Here is a 25,290-nt window from a genome sequence, read left to right as displayed (position 1 = left end):
TTTTGATTTGTGGACCATAACTTTCAACGCCAGAGCATGAAGTTTATCTACAAAATGGTCCCCCCCTTCCCCCCCTTTTTCCTGTAATGTTTCTGCCCAATCTTAAACTTAATTTTTTTTCCTTCATTTTATTTTGGGCATTTACTGAATATGAATGATCTAAATCAACTTAACCTGCCAGCAAGTTAAGGGGAAAAAATAAAAGAAGAGATCCATGTGTTAAGAGCATTAGGGAAGTTGGTATGATCTTTATGGTTCCCAACCCATATATACCTCATAGGAGGACTTCATTACACACCTGCAGCCAATGAGGATAACTACCTGGTATCAGATGTGAATTAAGGGAAAGTGAGGAACCTATTGTCCTTCCCTTTTGTAGGATGTGTTTAGAAACGTGCTGTTTCGGAATACTATATTGGAAAGGAAATTATTCTCATGCAGAGTAATCTCTGACAAATGTCTGTTCTGAAGTGGGGCTTGGCTGTGGGAAGAGGTGAGGATGTAATGCCACATAGAGGCACACATAGTATAGAATGGAATCACGGGACGCCTGGGTTGCTCAGTTGGTTAAGCATCCGACTATTGGTTTCATCTCAGGTCATGATCTCATGGTTCGTGAGTTTGAGCCCTACTCTGGGCTGTGCACTCACAGTGTGGAGCCTTCTTGGGATTCTCTCTCTCTCGCTCTCGCTCTCTCGCTCTCTGTCGCTCTCTCTCTTTGTCCCTCTCTCTGCCCCTCTCCTGCTTGTGCTCTGTCTCAAAATAAATAAATAAGCTTAAAAAAAAAAATGGAATCAAAAGAAGACCTGTCCATCTAATGAGCACACAAGGTATAAAGCACTTGTTATATACTCATAAACAGCCATTTCAAGATCAAGAAAAGTTTGTTTTCTGTGGAGTTATGCCATAAACAGCATGTGATGATGTGAACCTGCCTAGAGAAAGAGTGGAAAACAGGTCATCTTCCTGGCAATATTTTTGAAAGACCCCCTTCCTTTTCCAGATGCGCCACGTACCAACCATTCACAAACAGAAAGTCTTGGAAATCAGTAAGGCCTTTAACTGATAAGAATTCATTAAAGCATTTTATATTTGGGATATTACATGGTTCCATGAAAGACCATGGATGACCATCAGTTTTCTATTTTATTTCTGCTGCTTTGCAGTGGCACACCACATTTTTTCAGAGTCCTCAATTTGCTCTAAAAATTATGTCATTCCCTCATAGCACTTCCCCGGAGAGTTGGTAAAGACCAGGAGAAACATTATTTGTGTAGTTTCAAGACAGAGTGTAGAGGAGGGAGGTCCAGGCCTGTGGTTTATGTAAACAGGGTAGACTGAGAGGGGGCACTGGCACCCCTGGTTAGGTTATTACTCAGTCATCATGAGCAGTCAGTCCTGGTGAGAATGTGTCCACTCTGAGACTGCTCCAGCCCCGGTGATTAGCCGTGATCATCCACGGCCCCAGACTGGGATAGACATTTAATTTTAAAAGGAATTGGCTTGTAGGCAAAACTTCATTTTAGTGACGTTGGTTGGGGCTCTCAAACTTTTGAGACTTCCTCACTAGGAGAATGAAACTATGTTTTGGACAGTCCCAGAGACATTACGTTTGATACCATGTCAGCTAGCATTTACTGGGCTCAAAGTGGATTTATCTTCACAACAGTTTGGTTACTTTTTAAAAGATTGAAATTTTAAAATTATTCTTGAGAATTGGCTTTAAAAAGTCTGTTACCCTGCCTTCCCCCTCCTAAATGCCCATCACAAACACACACAGAGCGTAACAGTTATTTTAAAAGCATGGCTAATGGAGAAACCTTAATTCCAAGCATGCCCTCCATTTTTCTCTGCCTTCCTCAGCATTTTCTCCTGCTGAGTCCTTTTGCTTATGTACCTCTTTCCTCATCTGCCTTCCAATCTCCTGTGAGCTGTTTTTTGAAGAGGTAGTTTGTTCCCTAGTCCCTTTTCTCGGGGCCCCTCCCTTCATATGGTGTGAAATACAACCAGGCTTTTAAAAAAGTGAGTCTACCCTCGTTTACGATTTGAAACCTACTCAGATATGTGTTGACAAATTTAAGCAACTTTGAATTTTTCAAAATACAAATTTACGGGCATGTTCCCAGAGTAGCATTAACTGAACACAGACCCACTGATGGCAGCAGAATACAGAAGATATCCAGCCCAATCTGCTAGATGGTAAGAGCATGATTTTAAATAAAATGGAACCCTGTGGTTGTGAGAGAGATAGGAGCTATCTTCTTGTGGAGAAATCCTCTGTTTATCATTAAGTTTGCAAAGGAAAGTTGGATTCTAGATTAAAATACTTGTTAGTCATACCTGGGACGCATTAAGTATGCCCATTGACATATACTCCTCCTTGTATTGGTAGTTATAATGCAGGGTGTGTTTAATCAAAATTTCCCAGAGAGGTAAAGCTTCTATATGGATAGGGAACCTGCCTACCACTGAAATTGCGTGAACATTTTCACTGGCCTCCCACCTCATTTCATTGTGGTTCAGTGGAAAGAACACAGGGGCCCAGCAAAAGGAGCTGTGATCTTACCTTGGTTTAGCTACATTTGCTGTGTGACTTTGGGAAAGTAATTTTACTTCTTCGTGGCTTGTTGGAAAATAAAGTAAGGTTACCTATATGCTTTCTGAAAGGGTGTTAAAAGGAAATAATGTATATGTATTAAAAAAAAAAAAAACCTCACACACAAAAAGTACATGAAAGTGCCTGAAGGTGCAAATGTGAAAGTGATTTTATTTCATATGACGAGGACATCAAATAAAGATTCCATTTACGATTGTGGATTTTTTTTTTTTAACCTGTGATGTTAAGGTTCTTTTTATTCCCATTATTGATTCATACGCTAAGCTTATCAAGTATTCCTAGAATCATTTAGTTTCAAGTTACAATGGACCTTAGAGTTCACACTGGCAGATCTAAGCATGCTCATTCCCTGCTGCTAACAGGGAGGATGGAAGAAGCTACGGAGAAAGCTTCCAGAACAAAGGATCAGAGTGGCAGCATTGCTGTGGTCATAATCCAAGAATGAGGAAACAGGCCCATTGCCGGAGCTGCCTCTTATAAATAGTAATGACAGGACGTGTTGCACAGGGAAAGATAGCCATTTGAAGTTGAATTGGAAAGTATACTTTAAACTTCTGTTAGTTATTACGTACAGAATTTTTTATAAGTCTGTAGTGCTTTACTTGTTATCCTTGTGTATCCGATTCTTCTGTTGTGGTTTGCATCTAATGTTTAAATCGACTCAGTATTTTGGACGTGGGAGGGGAAGGGGGTGGAATAGTTAAAAACAAACACAACAGCAACAACAGAAACAAACTCCTTAGTTTGTTGGGATGCACGATCTAGTTATGGGTTGTCAATAAGAAACAGCTGTTTGTTTGTTGACAGCCCGCCTTGCCTCTCCCATAATCAAGCTGTTTCTCATCATATAATTACCAGCTCTTTAGTATTTGAGGCTTGTTGTGGATTTATAGTTGGTTATATAACGTTTGCCAAAACGTCATAGTTTAGATAAAAAATTAGTGACTCCCTTGTAGTTGTTCTACTGAAATATGAATGTGGGCTGTAATAAAAGAAAGATGCCTGAAGAGACTTATGAAATTCATTTCAAACTCAAGGGAATGTAGAGGGTGTTGTGTGTGTGTGTGTGTGTGTGTGTGTGTTTTCTAAGGAGGGAGTGTCACCATAAGTCTTGCCCGTCCATCTCGTAGACTCTATTGCCATTCCGAAAAGCGTTCAGTGTTCTTCTCACGAGTGTAGTTAAGCAGCACAGATGTGGGTGGCAGGATTGATTCGTTCTGATCTAGAAGGACATGGTTTCGTTCTCCCATCCGTTCTCTTCTTTTTTCTGTCTTTTCAAAATCCTGTTCTGATGTTGAAGCCAGAAATGAAAGGAAATAAAGTCAAGTTTCAGTTCTCTGAGAGTCCAAGGTGATGTTTCAGCCCCCTGGGTAGCTTTAGTAGTTGAACCAAAGCTGGATGTGCCTCCTACCCTAAAGAGAACCTATCTAGGACAGTTTTATAAACAGACCCCTTTTTCAGTCTGGGTTATGCTGAGTGAGGTCCTTTTTGAAATAAGGATAACCTGTGTTTTAGGAAAAGAAGCCAGAAAGGTGACGTTTCCATTGCTCCATTTAGTTTTACTCTTCAAAATAGAGCAAAAACATTTCCTAATCGTGCTTAAGTCACAGCTTCTCTTGGAATGAAAGTTTCTGTCCATAGTCTTCTCATAGTACAGTTACTTCAAAAAAAAAAAAAAATCCCTTTTGAAGACTATAGTTCCACAAATTTTAATTTTCATAGACTCCAAAGTAATGTAACAACTTCTCCTTCCTTTAGTAGGTCTAAAATTATAATGGAATTTAGAATATTTTTAGTAATTTTCTCTCTTCGGTCTCAAAGGCAATGTTACATAAATCAATTTTTTCCTGTATAAATATTTATCTTGAAAGATAAAATAATATGGGAATACGAAGTGTGCTTCTTGATAGAAGGTGTGACCAGGAAAAGGGAATACTTCAAAATTTGTAAAAAGTAAAATTTTGAGGGGAAATGTATATTTTGCGTGTGTATAGTTTTTATTTCTATCTTTTTAAGGGTTCACGCTGTATCTTTCATCAGAAGCCCACATCTATTCTTTCCTAAAAGCAAAACTCATAGAAATATTTTACTTTCCTTTAAAAGAATATGTCAAAATGCTTACTCTCTCATAGTCCATGCTCCCAAACGTCAGTGGGAATTTGTCTAACAATGATTTCCACCAGGTGGCCAGGGATAGTCAGTACTTAGGATTATTACCAGAATATGAAATGTTCTGATTTCGTGTGTGTTTTTAATACATCATGAGAATGACATTTCATATAGCTGCTTGAAACTCATTGGAGTTACTATCAGGGCAAGATTTAATTCTTGATTTTAACACCTGGGCTGTGCCATGAAGTTGGAATCCAAAATTAAAAGATTATGTCTAGCTTAATCGGGACAGGTAGAAATGATGAAGTAAAAAAATGAATATTTTCCTTTGTACAGCTGTGCATATATTCTTAGGATCCGTTAGTTAGCCAAAATCTGTTGTCTTAGCAGTACTCAGGTGCATAATTCAGTCAAATGAATCACAGATGATCCATTTTAGAAGCACTTTACTATTTGGGTGTTAGGAAGATAATTTAGTTGTAATTTTAAGAAAATCACTTAATGGTATATTGAGTTTTAGCTCCCCCGAATCTATGTGGACAAAAATTATTGTTATAAATAAAAGAAGTGCAAATCCTTTATTCCAACTACCTGTTTTGGGGGGGGGGGATGAAGGAGATTTAGAGATGTTATAGGATGTAATTACAGTTTTCTATTTTGTTTCTCCATTAGACATTTCTGTTTGGAGAAGTTTTCTTAAAAACTATGCTAAAAATCCATTGTTACAGGGCCATTAAAAATGCTGTTTTATTATCCAGTGATTAATATCCATGACCTTTATTTTTGGATCAGGTTCATAAATATATACATTTTTCTATGTCAGTCATTGTCTAGAATTTCATTTTTGTTCTGCTTTCCATTACATACCATGAATTATATGAAATTAATTTAATCGCTCCTACAAACAGAAATTAAATGTGCCCTAATCCAGAGTTACGTTGTTTGCTTTTACAACTGTAAGTCATAAGTAATTAATTTTCCTTGGAAAATTAATTCACTTACCATTCCCAGTAGCATCATATGTTGACACAGGGTTATACATAGTTTAATATTTTTCTTCAGCATGCTGGCCTCAACTTTAGAAGACCTTAAATGAAAACAAATTAAAATTGACTCAACTGTATATAATTTGGAGTCATTTAAAATAAGTGTTGTTGTTATTGCTATCATCCAGGTGACTGGAGAATTACATTCAAACTTTACAAAATCTCCATTAGTATATTAACAAGTCTGAAACAATAGTAGTCATTAGTATTTTCTGTTCCTCAGTTCTGGGTAAAACAGTTTATACAACAACCACCAGACAGCAGCAGCATGGTGTTTTTCCATCACTTAATTGCTAGGGAAGCGAAGCAGGTAGCTTACTTGCTGGACGTTTTACCGCCTAGAATATCAGCCATCATATCTGATTCTTACAGAGCTTGTTTTCGGTATCCGACATCAGTCAGTAGACGGATTTTCTTCAAGGTCATCTTAAAACATAGACTATGAAAGATATTTTGTTTTAACCCCCTAAATATTTTTTATTTTAATGACTGCCTTTCTCTGATTCTTTCCTGTTTAATACTTTTTTTCCTTTGCTTTCCATAAAGGCTAATGTGGAAAATGAAATAAGCAAAAGTCTTTCAGTTAAATAAGTTAGGTTTCCCCTAGCTGCTTCTTATATTCTGGGAACTCAGAAAATATGAGCAAACCAAATTTAGCTTTTCTTTTGCATTTGCCAGGAGGTTATTTTGTAAGGTGATTTTTTTTTCTGGTTCATAGAACTCTATAAAACATATAGTGTTTATTACTTTATTTATATTTATTTAAGTCACTAAGGTGAAACTCTAGTGATGGTGGCAATGTTACAGTTTTAACAAGTGGGGGCTTATTTTATAAAGGTGCCTTTGTGGCCACAGCTTTCAAAAATGCAGGGGGTTAGCAGTGAAATGCTCTTTATGCCTTTTGGAAAGAAAATGTGCTGTTTAATTCCAGTGTAAAAGTACTACTATAATACAAAATCACCACTGTTATTTTTTATTATTTTATTCATTGTTACAGTTAGTTTTTTTGATCTGTACTCAAGGAGTGAGCTATGTACATTCCAAAGCTGCATGAGGAAGAAAAGTGTTTTACTTGCTACTTCTTTCATAAGGAGGATGACAGAGGAGTCCCCTTCCCTGTGCTTCAAAGGGTTTCTCTGAGTGGCCTTCAGAGTTATGATAATGACTTTCTTTTTAATCATCAGACAAAATTAAACCATCGCACGTGTCAAGTCATATACATTTATGCTTATGCTCTGACTGAGACACAGAGTGTTAGGCAGTCAGGTTTAAGGGAAAGCAGTCTTTCAAAAATAATTTATGTAGGCATTTTAGGCAATCATTATTCTAAAAACTTTCTAAGCCGCTCATCATATACCTACAGTGTGATTACCTATAAATATGTATGATAATTCTGAGTGCATTCTCACACAGCTTCAAACAAAAATGCCTTTGCCTTCTTTCAGAAATGAATACAACAGGATTAGTTTATCCTTGTTTTGAGATAGAAAAGTAAACGTGTGCCGGTAGGCATTTGCTGGTATAAATCTGCATTGTATTTTATAATATACTCTCTCAAAATATTACATTTAAATGGGAAGAATTTGTCATGTCCTTTATTGACTTTTATTTTGTATCAAAATGAACACCTTCTAGAGAAACATTTATTTTTCTATTGAGCTAAGAAGTGTAGAGGGTTGTATGTGGCGCGCGTACACAAAAAGGTTGCAAGAGTGTGGAGAAAAGAAGGGCTGAGTTTCAGCGACGTGGTACTTTACTCAAAGCTGGCAAATGCACGTTATGTTAAAATTTATAAGAATTATGGATTCAAGAAACAGTGTTAAGAGAAGCAAAATCTTTCACTTCCATGATTATTTTGTGGATTCAATTAGAATGGAACTAACAAGACTTTGTGGTAGAAATGAGTGCTCTTTTTAAAAAGTGTATCATATGGAGATAGTACAAAACTTATAATCCGCTGAATAATAGTTGTGACAAATGTTAAAAACTATTTGTGCTATTTGTGACAAGTCGACAAACAAGTGTGTGTGTGTGTCAGGAGGATTCTGAGGAACTTTGAGCACATGCTGGCTTGGGTTTGGTCAATAAGATTTTATTTTTAATCTGTAAGCAGAGCATAAATAATAGCTCCCTAAAGTATGGTGGAAGTGGGTTTTGTTGATGGCTGATACCTGTTGGAGAGTAACATTGATGTCTTATAACCTGTTAATTGTTCAGTAGAGTCCTTAGCAATGCCACTAGTAGAAAAGCAAACTTGTACTTAATGAGATGTACAGCTATTATGTTCTGTTCCACACTGCTCTGTCAGAAGACTAAACTTAAATGAGTGTGTAGTTCTATTCACGAAAGTGATACTTAAATTAAAGGGATGTATAGAAAGGTAAAATGGCAATTTACCACCACCTGAGGTTTACAGAACTTTTCCAGATCCTTCATACTGAACCATGCTCCCAGTCACATCCCATTCAACCTTAATCTTACACATTGACATGGGATAGGTTGGGTTACATTTTGCTTTTACTAGAAACTCAAAGAAAATGGTAGTCAAGGCAGAGAGTACTACATGGGAATATCCTGTTTTTATGCTTCTTTTAATTTTATATACAATATTATATTACATCCTTTTGGCTATAGTAAACAGCTTACCTAGATATTGCCCTTTTCTTTTGCAAGCACCATTCATCATTTTGGATTGTCTTCAGTCTGATATATAAGAACCCTGCTTCAAAAGACTCTGTGTATATATAAGAATGCGGAATAATTTAATGTCCCCTTTTGATGGGTTTAAATAACCTAGAGACTTATGTTAATTGCAGTGGATGGATTTCCTCATTTGTCCTACTAAACCTGCTAATCAGAAGATGAAAGTGGCAGGAGAACCTTTAAGTAATGTCCCGTCTCCAAGTTGTTGTGTCGTGTTTGCATATTAACCCAGAAGATTTTTGTCTGTAACACACACACACACACATGCACACACACACATGTGCGCGCACACACACACACACACACACACACTAGAGGAATCATTTTTGGATTTGATTTTTATTAAATTTGCAGAAACTCCAAGAACTTCTTACCAAACATTGCTACTACGTTTATCATTTTTAGAAAGAACACTAGTTAGAAGCTATTTAATTTGCTTTAGTTTTAATATTTACCAAATTTATAGGAATCCTCACAATGTTGTTTTATTTTTTTCCCCTCCATATATGTAAACAGAATGAAGTTAAAAATAACTGGTGATTCTCCCCTGGAGTGATTAAAAGAAATGTGTTTGCTAATAGCAAACTTGGACTTATTTTTAAGTTATCTTGAAGTTACTATACACTCTATATGATATAACGTGGAAATAAGGAAGGAAGATAGAAAGACTATTCTAGCTAATAAGAGAGTTTCATTCTAGAGGGGCCACCAAAGAGTCTATCGTGATTGACAAGTATTCTAGTGGAGTCTTTCTTCTTTCTCTCTCTCTCTCTCTCTTTTTTTTTTTTTTTCCTATAGCAGTGTTGAAGTCAGTCAAAGTATATATACAAAGCTGAGTGAATACCAGTTTCCCCAGTACAGGGGCTATTTTTTCAGGAAGTCTAACTCAAACCAGATGTTTTGCCTAGACCCAGAGTTTGTTGCTGCCAAGCATCTCATCAGAGGTCAGAGTTCTGGGCTCCGGGCCCTGCTAGAATTCTTTCACAAATTGCTATTCGGTGAGGTTTTAATCCTAATGGAAAGAATAATGTGCTTGTAAAATCTACAGTTATTACAAACACAGTATACATATTGTGGACTTCAAATGACTACATATTTCATTCCCATAAACAGGGAACACAGATGAATGCCTTGTGTGATAGCTTTAGACATTCTAACTAAAGTCTAGTATACAATTTATACCGCATTAACCATTTGCATTTGTAATACCCCCATAAAAGTAACTGTTATCTTTGGGTGACAACTGGTAACCAACTCATGCCTTCCTCTCCCACCAACTTTTTTAAGAAGCTCTGCCACTTCATACAGCTGTTCAAATGCAAGAATTAAAAGCATTTGGAACTAAATATTGGGTATTCTCTTAGGAACCTCTATGAATGCTATAGCACTAAATGAAAAGTTCTTAAAGTAGAGCAGAAGATGCTGTTGCGCCAAGGCTTAACTGTCCCGTATTTGGAAACACATATTAAAACTGAATTCATTTACTCACATTAGAATGAAGACTATTTCTCTGTAATGGAGAATGTGATTGGTGTATATAGCTGACCTTGAATTGTGGCTCTTTTGAAAAGATTAAGGGAGATTAGTGAGACTTATTATATCTCTGCTTACTTAATTTTATATATGAATGGTATTAGGTGCTTATTTTGAGTCTTTGCTGTTGTTGATTATAAGCCCAAGAGAAATTCCCAGGTGGATGTAGGTGTGTGAAACCAGAGAATCACAATTTGGGCTAGAGTTAAGTATGTTAATTAGACCATACCTACTAAAATTAAATCTGCATTTGGGAGAGATGTGTGTCAGTTTTTGTGTCAGCAAAACAGAGAGAGACTAAATTTCTGAAAATGAGGGAAGTTGAACTTAAAAAGACATAAGACAGCAGATTCTCGCATCCCTGAATTATGTCATACCAGTATGAAAACACTTCTTGGTTTAAATAGTTTGTAGCATTTATTTGGGAGTTGGAGTCTAATTTCTAAATACCACCTGTTTCTTTTCATATTTAAGTGTCAACAATATAGGGTATAATAAGTATATAAACGAGGCTCAAACAGGTTCTCCAAATCTTCCAAATACATAAAATTTGGTTAATCTTGGGAGCCCAGAAAATTCTAATAGAACCTTATGTATGGTATAGGTAGTACTTTTTAAACTACAGTTTTGACTTTCCCTACCATTTCTACAAAAGAAAATCAGTGTTAATATCCTCTCTCCTGCACAGACAACTGCATTGGTGTTCAGAGGAGTCATCATTTCTATGAACATTAAATTCTCCTATTAGCTGTCAATGAGTGGAAAAAAAAATAATTTGTGGAAGTGTATGATGTAAAAAGAAAATGTTTGTAGGGCATTTGTGTTGCATCACTCTCTTTCCATTGTGCAACAGTTTTTAAAAGCTATTTCCTGGTCAATCTGTATGCTGCTTTATGCCTCTGAAAATCTAGTGTGCTGACAGGTCTTCTACAGAGTCTTACTTTCTGACGTGCATGTTCCTGAGTAAGTACTAGCTCCTTTCCACATACAGTACATCATATTTGCTACCCTTATGTAGTTTCACCTTATTATAGCATTGCTTAGAAGGGATTTTTTTCTTGGAAGAAAGGTGCGAGATCTCGTGGTATTTTTACTGTCTTTGACATTCTGGAAAGTGAAATAATGTTTTTTAAAATTTGATTATAAACTATAGTTGGTGACCTCCCCCACACTCATAAAGACAGGTGATACCATTATCAATTTCTGTAAAGAAGTTGAAAGTAAATGTCAAAACTTGAGGCTACATTTCATTCTGTATTGTATAATCATTCAAGTGCAATTAAAAGAATAGTCTGAGACTGTGATCAGTTAATGAGAAACAAACAATTTCATATTAATGAGTTCCCATTTGCCAATAATTCTGTCATTTGTAACTTGAATCAGTCATCACCCCTGCAAATAGCCCTTTCAAGACATTATTTGCAATTTTGCCCTCTGTTTTCTGTCCTTGATGTTGTGAAAATGGCCGTCTACTGTTACAGGAATGAAAAGAGATCCCGTTCAAACATCTTTTGTGTTTCCACTTTCAGTGAAAAATGTTTTTCAAACCTGCAGCTGGTTATTTCTGCAGGAGTTCCCACTTATGCTCAGATTTGATTGACATTTTGAAATGGCAGCTTTTCATGAAAAGCTGTTAACTTGTAGAATTCAGTTATGGTACTAAGACAGACTGACTTTGTTCTGTGGCTGGGACCTGTCCAAACTAAATAGAACCCTGCATCTGAATTTAATAGTGCTACTCAGCCAAGATAGGGCAGTTTTGCCTTTTTTTTTTTTTCCTCCAAAACTCTGATGCTTCTTATGTGTTCTAAAACTAACTTGATGGATATTCATCCCAACATCTTTCTGTTCTATAATTGCTTTAATTGACATATATAGTCATTCTCTTACTTCCCCCCTTGAACATCTAATGAACAAGGGCAGTGCTTTATTTTAAGATACGATGCTGAGAGGAGCTTATTTCACAATTAATGTTATAAAGCACAAAAAAATTAGGAATATTATAATTGTTTTCTTCCAGCATAGAGGATCTAAAATGTTTGGAAACATGTTCCTACCAGGACTTACAGATTCAATCGTTCTGTGAAAATATTTTGAAAGCCATTTTGCATATGATACTAATCAAATATAGTTTATTAATATTATTTATTCATTTACTCAATAAATAATTATACGCTCAATTTCAAAGCAAATGTGCTATAAACCATGGGAATCACAAAGAACGTGATCCCTACCCTTAAGGAACTTTGAATTCAGTATCTTCATATTAAACTTAACTGATAATTAGTGCTTCCACATGTACCAGTTTATAACATCTAGTGATGTTTAATTTTTCAAATGCCTCGCTGTTCTTGTACTTGATTTCCATATATAATAGTCTCATGAGATGAGTAAGAAAATTTAGTATCCTAGTCCTTTGTGTTTTTTTGTTTTGTTTTGTTTTGTTTTGTTTTGTTTTGTTTTGTTTTGTTTTGTTTTGTTGTTGGCGTTTAGGTGTGTGTATGGTCCCATGCTATCCTGTTAGGAAATGTAAAACTCTGGTTTCACTTCCAGATTTTGGGGCACTATTTGTTTTGTTATATGGGGCTCTTAAACCTGACCATGATACCTGGTTTCACCTGTCCTAGAGAACTGAGACCATTAATTACTAAAGACCCTGATCACTTTTATGAAGTGATCAGCTTTACCCCTCCAAGTTTCATTGAAATAGGTGACTCAGGTATGATTATACAGTTTGTATTAACTGTAGCTGGCGAATTGCTACTGCTTTACTCTTAGGTAGATAGACTTTAGGTTCCATAGCACATCCCGGCGGGAGCTAGAGCTCTACAGTAGGCTCTGTGACAATGTTGATGTAAGTAAGATGCGGTGTTTTAATTTTTATTCCTATACTTCTGAAACAAAAAGAAATTCAGGGTTGATGCTGGTTGAAAATATTGCTAGGATGATAATTTTAATGTTTCCCTGGACTTTAATTTCTTTTGATGATGTGTAAGGAGTAGTTTCAGAATCTTAATTTAACATAGGTGTTAGACATACCATAGGTTCATAGTTGGCAAACAGATAGCCAAAAGGCATTCCTTAATCTTTCTGTGGGATTAGTTACTGATGTAACTATTTCAGTGTTCAGATGGACAATATCTATCAAGGGACTTTAAAATGTCCTTTTTCATTTTGACCAATTCTTGGGGCGGGGGTGCGATTATGTCCTAAAGAAGTAAGTTAACTTTTAAATTTTATGCATAAACATATTCTTACAGTATTACCTATAATTAAATACTGAGAAAGCAGAGGAAAATGTTCGATTTTTAAAAAGACTTTGGATTACTAAAGTGTGTCCATATAACTGAATAAGCTACAATTATTTAATGTTAAGTTTCCAAAGAATCTTAAACGTCAAATATTTAGTCAAAAACTTGGGTTTGTATTTGTATTACAAGAAGAAAAATATGCCTAGGAAAAGTTGAAGGAAAAAGGAAAATCCCTAAACATTAAGATCAGTTGCTCCCCAGTGATAAGATTGTATGTGTCATTTTCTTCTCCTTTGTGCACCTGCACACTTTCCTAATTTGCTGTAATTAAAACATGTAACTCTTATTCTGTGGGGAAAAAAAGATTTATTAAAATGAGAAACCTAGAAAAAAATCATAGCAACACATTGGAATCTTAGAATCCTGCTTTCTGGTATCTTTCTAAGGGGCAGCTTGAGAGCTTAAATAATGGTTTTAGTTCAGGCAGTGAAAACCAGTTACCTATGGGCCATATTCCACCAGCAGAGGATTTCATTTAGCTAGCACTGGAATTTTAAAATAATTTTTAAGTTTGATTGGAAAGGACACACCACCAGTTAACCACCAGCCCTTACCCATCTCCGTCATATTCCTGGCCTGATTTGTGTAACCTCCCAGGCCTCTGAGATGCATATATTGTATTTGTATAGGGTCTGTGCCTAATGCTGAATACTTCTCTCAATAGTAGAATGATCTATTCCAGTTTTGGGGTTTTGTTTTGCCTGCCCAACAGATGAGAATGGTGGTGGTGGTGGTGGTGATGTTGATCATAGCAGTTAGCATTTGTTGAGCCCTTATTCTGTGCCAGGCTTATAATAAAACTTAGATTAACCATGTAATCTAATCTTCACCATATTGTTAGGCCAGGCACTATCTCTTCTTCCATTTTATCAAGGAAACAACTGAAGCTCACAAGGTTAAAAATCTGTTAATAGTAGAGCCAAGATTTGAAGCTAAGTCTACTTTGATTCAAAGTCTGTGCTCTTAATAGTTAAGTTGTATGCATAATTAATATAATTGAGCATCGCTGGGCATCTGTAATCATGCTGCTTATGTTATTGAAGAGAGGACTTGGTTACAGTTGCCATTCTTGTTTATGCATGTCACAAATGAAAGGAGAAAAGGGTTTTGGTAGTATTTTTTATACTTCTGTTAAACAATAAACTATGTTACTTCATTTTTAGTTTATAACTGTACACTGTATGTTAAGATATAGAGAGGAAATACTGGCGTTTACAATGAAAACTTGGTATAAATGTCATTTTCTGTACTAAAGAATTGAATACCTGTTTCTTAATATAAAATTATGTTGATTTCAAATATGCAATTCTTATATGTTCAGTCCCTGTTACGTAGCATATTCCGGAACATTACATACCCATGTCGTAAGTATCTAACTAAAAACAAAGCTCTCTGGTAAATACTTTGGTACATAGCTTTCATACTTCTATATACCTAATGCCTATTATTTCACATATATGCTTTGTTTTACCATTTGGTTTTCTTTTGACAAAAGAGACCAATTTGGGGATTCTGTGTAGAGGGAGAAAATTGGTTTATATAGAACAAAATAATGCTTTCCAAAGTTTTTAATAATCTCATGAGGGTTAAGTCACGTGACTCTGATCTCTGAATCCCGTTTAGGAATTGTGACATGCCATTTTCAAATTATTTACAAGTGATGGGAAAAGCAAAAAAAGACGTGACCTCCGCTTTAAACTCTCCTTCATTCAGCAAACACAAAGCATTTATTACACTAGTAGTACGTGGAAGGTTTGAAAAGAGGAAAAAGCAGTAAGTAAAACCCTACCATTGATAGATAACTGTTTGGAGGTGTGTAAGAGGTAAATGCTTTGACTTTGTGCATGTCAAAAAGGCATTTGACTCTCACATGTGAATAATAGTTTCCCTGGGTGCAGAATTTTAGGTTGAAAATAATTTTTCCTCTACGATTTTGTTGCTTCCATTCTATCACTTTCTATCATGCAGTGGTATTGGTGGTGATCCGATTCTCATTCCTTTGAGAGGGACCTGTTTTTCACATTTCTGGAAGTTTTTTTTGTTGTTGTTGTTGTTTTTCCATTTTCCTTTATATGCCTAGGTGCTTGTCTCTTTTCATTCCTTGGGCTAGACACTTGTATCTTTTATAATCTGAAGATGTCATTTGGCTCTGTTAAAATACCTTGTGCTATGCATTTGATTTATTGTCCTGTGTTTTCTCTAACTTTGCTAAGGTAGATAAGGACCATCTTAGGTGGAATCTGTCTCTCTTTTCTGAAATTTTCAGCCTTTGATTTTTGTCATTGTTGTGTTGGGCCGCCCTCAACTTTACCTTCTAATCATTTTATTTTGAATATATCATTTTGGTAATCTTTTTTTTTAATATGAAATTTATTGTGAAATTGGTTTCCATACAACACCCAGTGCTCATCCCAACAGGTGCCCTCCTCAATCTTAACTTTAATTTCTAAAAAATGATCTCTTGATCTGTAATTCCTTTCTTATGGTATTATTTCTTGTTTGTTTTTATTTTTAGCTACAACATTTTCTTTTATTTTCCTAAGGATGCAAACCAGAGGGATTTCCCCCTCTATCTCTCTTTCTCCTGCTTTTTTTGTTTGTTTTGTTTTGTTCTTCTGTTATCTTGATATTCCTTGGAATGGAGACTTTTTCAGTTTTTAAGAGAGCCATGGTGATCTCTTCCTATTTAAGAATATGGCCATATGAGGCCAGATGGAGCTTTGCTATATGCAAGTAGTTTGCTTTATTGTGATCTCTTGAGGAGAGGTGTCTATTCTTTAACTGGGCAATGTCTACATGCCACGTTTCAGAAGACTTTTTCCCTGGGGCCTTTTTAGTTTCCTTAGTGAAGAATCCTACATTTTTTTTTCCTGTTTGGTGAGGGAAGGTAAAATAAATATTTGGCTGTATAGGTGGAATAAATGTTTTGGATGCTGCTTGTGGTGAATTTGGAGGTATACTGGGTTGACTAGTGTGCCCCCCAAATTCATAGCTACCCAAATCCTCAGAACATGGTCTTACCTGGAAATAGGGTCTTTATAGATATAATTAAAATAAAGCCATACTGGATTAGGGCTCACCCTAATCCGATGACTGGTGTCTGTATGAGAAAACACACACACAGAGAAAAGAACACTATGAGAAGATGAGATAGGGATTGGAGTGAATATAAGTGGAAGCCAAGGAATACCAAGGACTGCCAACAGTACCAAAAGCTAGGAGAGTGCAGTGGAGCGGGTTCTCGCTCAGAGATGGTGGACTTCTAGGCTCCACAGCTGTGAGAGAATACATTTCTGTTGTTTTAAGCTACCTAGTGTAAGGCAATTTGTCGCGACAGCCCTAGGAAACTAAAACAGGGGGTGCAGCAAGCAGTCTTAACAATCCGACCAGCACGCTCACCAGACCTTTTGAGCAGCGTCTGTTGCCTTCCGGCCTTCTGCATCTGGGCACTGTACAGAAGAATTGCAAACGGCCAGACCTCAGACTTGAGAACTCAGGCAAGAGTAAAGGATTTCCAATCCTTAGGTCTGTGAGATTTTAGCTTTAAAGGTGAGGGAAGGATTCGCCTCTCCCCTGGTATGAGTAAGGGCTAGAAAGACTCAGTCATAGCAGGGTGTGGCAGAGTTTTTTGTCTACACTCCTGTTCTTCTGTCTCAGCATGTGTAGTTGGGAGACCACCAGCCCATCCCTGGCATGGTAGAAAGGACTGTGGTGTCGGGACTTGCGGTTCCAACGTTAGGAGCATTTATGAAGTAGTGACCTGATTCCCCACCTCAGATTTCTATCAGGATTGATTGTCTTATGCACTGGGCCCCTTTTTCCATGGTGTGCTGTCCTGAACCATCTCCTTTTTTTGTGAAATCAGCCTGCTGAGAGTCCTGGAACGTTAATTTTTACCTCTCACAGAAGGCAACTGTTTTATAGTCTGACTCAGAATGAATGCCCCAGGTCTTATTCCGGTATGGTCTCTGGAGTACCCCAGGCCAGAGCTTCTCCAGAGGTTCTGCCTGGTTCATGAGCGCCTTCCTCATCTGTGTCCTCTGCGTGATGTACCAGCCTGCAGCCTCTTCCTTCTGACTTTCCTTCCTCAAGACACCTAGACTAAGGCCTTGAGGAACACATGTTCCTAGCCACTGGACTTTCTCTAGTACCAGGTACAATGGAGGTTTAGGCAGGGGGGAACGTCCCGGCCTTTTTTTCTTTTTAAATTATCTTTCTATTTTTGTTACACTTTCTAGGGAAGATTTGTAGAACTCAAGCCTTTAAATTCAATTCCTGTTAAGATGGATAGTTTCCCAGGTGAGCTATCAATGGTTGAAAAGTATATCTGATTTTTAGAACTAGCCATTATTAAAACAAGTATGGCATGGTTTCAAGTCACTGACGACATGTGGTTTTCTATGCTGTCTATGCATTGCTTTCTGTAACGAGTTTCTCACTTTGTTCCATGCCTTGACTAGCATTACTTCCTTTTCTACCACTTCTTTACTTCTGGGAAGGTATTGCTTCTGTAGACTTCACATTGTAGAGTGAAATTCACCTTATGGTGACCCCTAACCTATGTAGTAAATCCTCTGAAATTAATTTTGGTTCTTTCTGATCTGTGCCCCCATATGACTCCCCCCAAGGTTTCATTATTAGATTTTGACAGCCTTTTAAATTTGTAAGTGCCACAAATTTGTCACTAGAGATGAATGGGTAAAAAGAAAATTCCTTGCAGTGGAGGATATGGGTAAAATATTTCAAGCGACAGATCTGCATCAATAATGTTAATGTTTATAGGGTGATGAAAACCATATAAGTCTTAAGCCAGAATCTTGTTTCAGCTGAGTCCCAGAAATTTTGACCACAGAAGCCAAGGCACATTCCATTTATTCCAGCAAATGTTTTTTTCAAGTCCTTTCCAACTGTCTGAAAGACAATTGTCACTCTTGAATGCCTGAAACATTAATTTTTTTCTGCCATATTAGTGAAAAGCAATGGAAACATTGTCTACTATTCCCAAGGTGACTTTTGTCTTGCCTTGAGTTCTAAAATGGAAAGCAAATTTGACAATGTTATTTTGCCCTCTATTTTTCATGTTCATTCTCTGGCGAGGTTTTTAAGAAATTTTGCATCATTCTTTTTAACTGACTTCTGGCCTTGTTTCATGCCAGAAGATTGCCTTTACTGAGCACTGAGCAGCCACAGTCACAGATTTTCCTTGTTATTGATACCAATAGCGTTCGCTCAGTGGTTTCTAATTTTGGTGAAAAAGAGTATTAATATTTGGGGGACGAAGAAGTACATTCAGAAGACATCTAGAAAAAAACATAATTGAAACTATCATGAATATGATGCCAATGAGCATATATGTGTATGTATATGTATTTTTTTAAAGAGAAGGATAAATAATATTAAACCATTATAGTATGGTCTTTTGTTTATCTGCATAGTGATTGTCATATTTTCTTAAAAAACAGTAACGAAAAATGATTTATTAAAAAGTCAGCTATTATAAAGTTTTCAAGGGAAATTAAAAGTAGTGCTTAGGAAGAAGAAGAAAGAAAAAGGAGAGAAAAATACCAAGATTAAAAATTAAAAATTACTACCACCACCCCCCTCCCCCTCTCCAAGCCTGCATAGATGCTTTCCTTGACTATGGGTATTTTTTACCAAAGTCATCTAGAGGTGATACCCTAACAATATAGCAAGCATGTTCATTTTACAATGGAAATTTCATATTACAGAAAGCATTATTATATTACAAGTTGTTATGAAGACGGGTTTCTTGAAGTGGGCCCTTATATTACGTTGTCCTAAGTAAGTTATAATAAAATAGCTAATTAGTATTTATGAAATACTTAGTAGGGATGGAATGAGATTGTTTTCTCCCTTTTGCAGTGGATGAGAGAGTAAAGTAGCAAGATGTTACTTAACTTGTTTAGTGTTTCTCACTGTCTTTCATTTTCATTTATTTCCAAAGGTTAAGATATATAGCATAGGCTATACAGTCAAATTTCCTGAGTTCAAATTTTGGCTTCACCATTTATTAGCCTAGTGAACCTGGGCAAGTTATCAAATTTGTCTTCATTGTCATCTTTATCATCATCATCACCATCATCATCATCCCTAGTGTAGAATTGTAGTGTGTTAGCACTGGAAGGTATTTAAGAAACTATCAAATCCAACCCCCTTATTTTCTAAAGAAACCTAGGCAAGAAAATCAAGTGACTTAATTTTTCACTAACTAGAAGAGTAATCTTTTAACTTTTATGTCCTTTCTATTGCAAAAGTTTTCAGATTTGATTTTGTGGTCTAGTAAAATAACTTAAAAAAAAAAAAAAAAAGAAATGTGGTCCTGGTAGCCAGTCTCCAAAATGGTTTAAAGTAATCCCTACCTTGTGGTATTAACACTCTGATATAGTCCCTTCCCACATTGTACTGGTCTTTGTGACCAGTAGACAATGACAGAAGTAATGGCATATCCCTTCTGAGATTAAGTTACAAAAGTCATTGTGGTTCTGTCTTGGATGCTTTCATTCTCTTGGATCACTCACTGGAGGGAAGCCAACTTCCATGTCGTGAGCAGCCCTAGGAGAGACCTATATGGAGAGGACCTGAGGCCTGTGGCCAACAGCATTTGAGGAGCTCAGGCCATCAGCCAACCATGATGCGAGTGAGCCATCTTGGAAAAAGATCTTTCAACCCACTCAGATCTTCAGATGATTTCAGCCCCAGCTGACAATTTGACTGCAGCCTCATGAGAGCTAGAACCATCCAGCTAACCTGCTCCTGGATTCCTGACCCATAGAAACTGAGATAATAAATGTTTGTTGTTTTAAGCTGCTAGATTTTGGGGTATTTTGTTACACAGCAGTAGATAACTAATATAGTAGGGTTAGGGAAAGTGATATATTTCTGGAATTTTTTTCCCCCCACATAACAGGGAAAAATTAAAGGACTGTTTTAGTACCAAAATAGCAGGAGTGTCATAATTATATAGTACAGGACAGTTCTTTAAATTGAATAAATTCATCTCATCGAAAAACTTTGACATTGTTCTTTTTCTCATTTTGCAATTGACCACTAAAAAGTTTGTCATGAACTGACATTTGGGAACCATTGTACTTCATCATACTGTATTGCAGTTAGTAATTTTTTTTTAAAACATTTATTCATTTTGGAGAGAGAGAGAACACAGGCAGGGGAGAGGCAGAGATGGGGAGAGAGGATCCAAAGCAGGCTCTGCACTGGCAGCAGTGAGCCTGATGTGGGGCTCACGAACCGGGAGATTGTGACCTGAGCTGAAGTCAGATGCTCAACTGACTGAGCCACCCAGGTTCCCTGTTAGTTAGTAATTTTTGACTTTGCCTTCTTTTGTGTCCTCAGATGTTTGGTGAATAAAGGAAAATTTGTTGTCTTTTGAAATGTGGCTATAGAAAAACCAAACTGAGGAGACTTGGGTTGTATTCCTTGTTCATGGTAGAAGGTATAAGAGCACATGAAGACGGTCCTAACTTCAATCACTGTAGCCAATATCTGTGTACAGAAGTTCTCATCTGTGAATCGAAAGGTTATACTCTGACCTCCTGTAAGATTTTCCAGTCCTAAAAGTTTTGAGAAGTTATTATAATAGAAGGCCTTCTATTGGAATATAGTCTAATATGGGAATTTACTTAACTTAGGAGAAACGGGAGCATAGGTCCTGAAGACCTTTGGACATCATTCTTTTCTCTTGTACTATTTGCCAAAAAAAGGGAGGTAGCCATGAAATAATTTGCTTTTTACATTTTAAAAAATGTAATTGTTTAGAACTTATCAGGACTGATAGTTACCCAAAAGGAGAAAGAAGGAAAACCACAAATAGAAGGGACATAACTCCTTTTCTTCTGACTCTGACATGAACATACTTATGTCCTAACCTCCATACTTACTGTTCTGCTGTGAAGGAACCAACCATAAATGAAAATGTCCCGGGGCACCTGGGTGGTTCAGTTGATTAAGTGCCTGACTTTGACTTAGGTCATGATCTCATGGTTCCTGAGTTCGAGCCCTGCATTGGGCTCTCTGCTGTCAGTACAGAGCCAACTTTGGATCCTCTGCACCTGTCTCTTTCTCTCTCTGCCCCTCTTCCACTGGTTCGTGTTTGTGCTCTCTCTCTCTCTCTCTCTCTCTCTCAAAATAAATAAAAACAAACAAAAACCCAGAAATGGAAATGTCCCAAAGCAGTCAAGTTTCCCTTGAGAAAAAGAAAAAGTATCTGTCATTCACAGCTGAGCTGGTTAGGTGGCAAATCATAATTATTTTCAGTGTGTCAAATAAAATGCCGTAATTGATTTTTCTTATTGACAGAAGGATAGAAAAATTAGAGGGAAAGGGAACAGGAGAAAGTAAATTATAGTTTTATAAGAGAAAAGACTAGCACCCTGTCAAAACAAGGACTGTACTTTCTTCACAAATCTCCTTTTTTTTTCTTTCTTTTCTTTTCTTTTTTTTTTTTTTCTTTTTTTTTGTCATTACATAGACACTGTCACCATTTACATCAGATTTGTAATAAGAACAATGTGATACAGAATTTTAAAAGCATACCTATTTTGTCAGGATATTTTTAGTCATGGTAAGCCTTATGAATGAATAGAAAATATTACCTTGTAAACAAAAAATGTGTTCCTGATTGTTACAAAACTTTCCCATAAAAAAAAAAAAAATAGGTAAAGTCAGTGGGTTTTCTTTGCAACCCAAGCAAGAGAGCTGGAATTAGCATCTCTAGATCAAATGATACCACTTCACTTCTGAGAAACAGAGAAGGGCATTGTGTTCAAAAGCTTGGGCTCCAGCAATAGACCCATTGCATTCAGCTACACCCTGGCAGTGTGACCTTGGGCAACTTGCTTAACTGCTCTGTGCCTCTTTACTCTTAGGCAAAATGGAGCTAATTATACAACAATAATAACAACCACAGGGGTGTGAAGATGAATTAAGTTAGCAGTATAAAATTCCAGACATTTATTAGCACCCAATATAAATATTTTCTGGTGTTATCACTAAAAAAAAAAATGGATTTTCTTGTACAAGGAACTTGAAGAACTTTGACAGCTTAGTATATAGCTTCTCCGCAGCCCTTTGTATTTTGCCCCTTCATGGTGGTAACACCCGAACCAAATTATGAATTCTCACTTGACAATTCAGTCCTGTCATGATCATTTACTTATGGAATATCTATCATTAAAGGTTAAGTGTCTCATCCAATGAAAATTACTAGGTGTTCATAAAAAGGATTCTGGAGGGAACACTCAGTATAAACCAGTAGTAGTTTTTAGATGAATTTCAGAATTATTTGCAAATAGCAACTGCAAAAGAATTGTATTCAGTCTTTCATTTTTATAGCTGCTTACAGTGCACACTTCCACCTCTGTCCCTTGTTGCTGCTCGAGCCTTTCCCTACACTTTGCCTCCCTCCCCAGGTTTTAGATGTTTATTATGTTCATACCTGGAATGCTTCCCCATACATCTCTCCCTTGAGCTCCAGATCCCATATATTTAGCTGCCAACCTGACTTTTCAGTTTGGAAGTCTAATAAATAGACTTGTCTAGAAAAGAACTCTTGGCCTCTGTCTGCTAACTCTCCCTACCTTCCCCAGATTTAAGATGGAAACCATTAAGTGAATCTCTGCCATCTTTCCCTATTTTCGATTAATGACATCACCATCCACCCAGTTAGTAGAGCCACAAACCTATCCTCATTAAAAATTTATTTTTATTAAAATCCTTGATCCTTTCTTTTGCTTCATCATCTCCCAAAATTGACTGCTTCTCCTTTTTTCCACTCCAACCTCCTGACTCTAGACCACAGTCTAGGTATACTGAAAAAGCCTCTTACCAGGACTCCCTGTTTCCACTTCTGTCTGTTTTCAGTCCATTTTATACAGCATGCTTTTTTGCAAATGTGTGTTAGATCCTGTCTCTGTCCCCACTGTAAAAAGAATAAAATTCAGACTCCTTGCCATGGGACCTGTCAGACCCTTGTCTGCTTTATCTCTGACCACTTTTCCTTTTGCCCATTATGTCCTAGCCACACTGCCTCCTTTCAGTTTTGTGAACATCTAGCACATTCCCTTCTTAGGGTTTTTTGCGTTTGTTTTTTCAGCCTAGAATGTTCTTTCTCTGGCTCTTTGCATGGCTGGCTCCTTCTCATTCTTTAAGTGTCCGTTTTACTGTATTTCTTCAAAGAGTCAATCCCCAATCATTCACGTAGCCACCTCCATTCTCTGTGACTATCATGTTACCCTATTTCCCTTATAGCATTTATCACATTATAATTATAATTTTTATTTGTTTACTTAAGTTTTCATCCTGTTTGCTGCTGTAATCTTATTAATTAGAACAAGGCCAAATACAAAGCAGACACTCAAATAATTTATAACACTCATTGAATGAATAAATGAATAGATTTTTATAAGCATTAGAAAGTTTGTTTTTTATTTGCTTGCTTTTGAGTCCATTCAAGGCACTTCTAAGCTTCACTTTCAAGCTCATTCAGGTTGTTGGCAGAATTCATTTCCCAGTTGTATGATTGAGGGCTTCAGCTTTTTGCTGGCTGCTGGCTAGAGACCACTTTCAGGTTCTAGAGGCCACCCACAGTTCCTTGCCACATAGGCTCCTTCAGTATGACAGCTTACTTCGTCAAGAAATTAGGAAAATCACGTTTGCCCTGTTAGGTAACTTGATCACAAGAGTGACATCCTGTCACCTCTGTCATATTCCACTGCTTGGAAGCTCACACTCAAGGTGAGGGGATTATACAAGGAGTGATCACCAGGAGGTGAATCTCTCTGGAGGGTCTCCTTGGGGTCTGTCTGCCACAGTAATTAATGATAAAGTTAAGTGCGACCTGGATCAATGTGACTTTTAAAAAGAGTGAAACTTACTACTTCTTCCAGTTGGAATGACGGAATTGTGTTGCCTCTTGAAATTTTCTGTTCAAAATAGTAGGTGTTATTTATAAACCATCTCTTATGAACCAAGAGACACCCCTGCTTCAAAGGGAAAGAAAGAAGTTTTGTTAGAATATTATAAAAGGGAAGGGACATAAAGAAGAAAAGCTTTCATATAAAATGGAAGTAAATTTCTAATTCACTTTAAAAGTCAAATTTGTTTAAAATTGTCAGTTCTGAGATGTACTCCATCAGAGTATTCCTCTTAGTGGTTTGAGAAATGAATACCATGAATTATTTGTGCTCTTACCTGCTTGTGTAGCTGATCCTATAAGGACCAGTGTTTAGTTCTTGTATCCTAGAATTCTTTCCTTAGTAACATCTGTATCCCTCTTCTAAATTCTGGAATTCTCCAATTTGTATTTTCTTTAACTCTATGACCTAACCCTTGTCCATGGCCCAGTTATTCTATGGATGAAATGGGCTTGATTCTGCCCAATTCTGCAGTGACCCACAGAGATATCTTGGGAAAATACTACATTGAGTCTTAATGAAAAAATTGGGTGTAAATATAACATATTTTCATATCAAAAGTATTTTGTCCCCAGGGTGCCTGGGTGGCTCCGTCAGTTAAGCGTCTGACTTCGGCTCAGGTCACGATTTCACAGTTCATGAGTTCAAGCCCCGCATTGGGCCCTGTGCTGACAGCACAGAGCCTGGAGCCTGCTTCGAATTCTGTGTCTCCCTCTCTCTCTGCTCCTCCCCTGCTCACACTCTGTCCCCCCCCCCCCCAAAATATAAATAAACATAAAAAAAAGTTATTTTGTCCCCAAACCTATTAGCGATATCAAGGTTATGTACCTGTATCAAAGTTTGCTCTTTGACCTTCCTTTCTGGTAAAGGTGCCTAAGTCCATTTTTATTCATCCTGGTGATGAGATCGTCCATGGTAAATGGAGTCCTATGAATGAGTCTCAGAAATCTTGACCTGGGAGCTGGCAAGTCAGGACTTTGTAAAGATTTTTTTACATTCTAGGTCAAATCTCTTAGCTT

At 36.9% G+C, this 25,290-nt stretch overlaps 1 protein-coding gene and 1 long non-coding RNA gene across 12 annotated transcripts in view; one reads left to right on the top strand and one right to left on the bottom strand.

Annotated features, from left to right (window-relative positions):
- SRBD1 (S1 RNA binding domain 1) overlaps window positions 1-25,290 on the top strand; it is a 228,274-nt gene that overhangs the window by 135,417 nt on the left and 67,567 nt on the right. The gene's annotated exons all lie outside the window — the stretch shown is intronic.
- LOC123580731 lies at window positions 1,914-24,888 on the bottom strand. Of its 3 annotated transcripts, XR_006703438.1 has the most exons (5): window positions 24,549-24,870; window positions 24,233-24,337; window positions 5,732-5,816; window positions 3,564-3,905; window positions 1,914-1,924 (listed from the first exon to the last, which is right to left on the bottom strand). It is a non-coding gene; the product is annotated as an uncharacterized LOC123580731 (long non-coding RNA). The 3 variants fall into 3 exon arrangements; XR_006703437.1 differs by lacking the exon at window positions 1,914-1,924 and having other exon boundaries at window positions 2,742-3,905; window positions 24,233-24,340; window positions 24,549-24,888; XR_006703436.1 differs by lacking the exon at window positions 1,914-1,924 and having other exon boundaries at window positions 2,742-3,905; window positions 24,549-24,883.

Source organism: Leopardus geoffroyi, chromosome A3 (genome assembly GCF_018350155.1).
Source record: "Leopardus geoffroyi isolate Oge1 chromosome A3, O.geoffroyi_Oge1_pat1.0, whole genome shotgun sequence".
Classification (NCBI taxonomy): Eukaryota; Metazoa; Chordata; class Mammalia; order Carnivora; family Felidae; genus Leopardus; species Leopardus geoffroyi.
The sequence above is the reverse complement of the archived record's forward strand: the minus strand, read 5'-3'. Positions and strand labels throughout refer to the sequence as shown.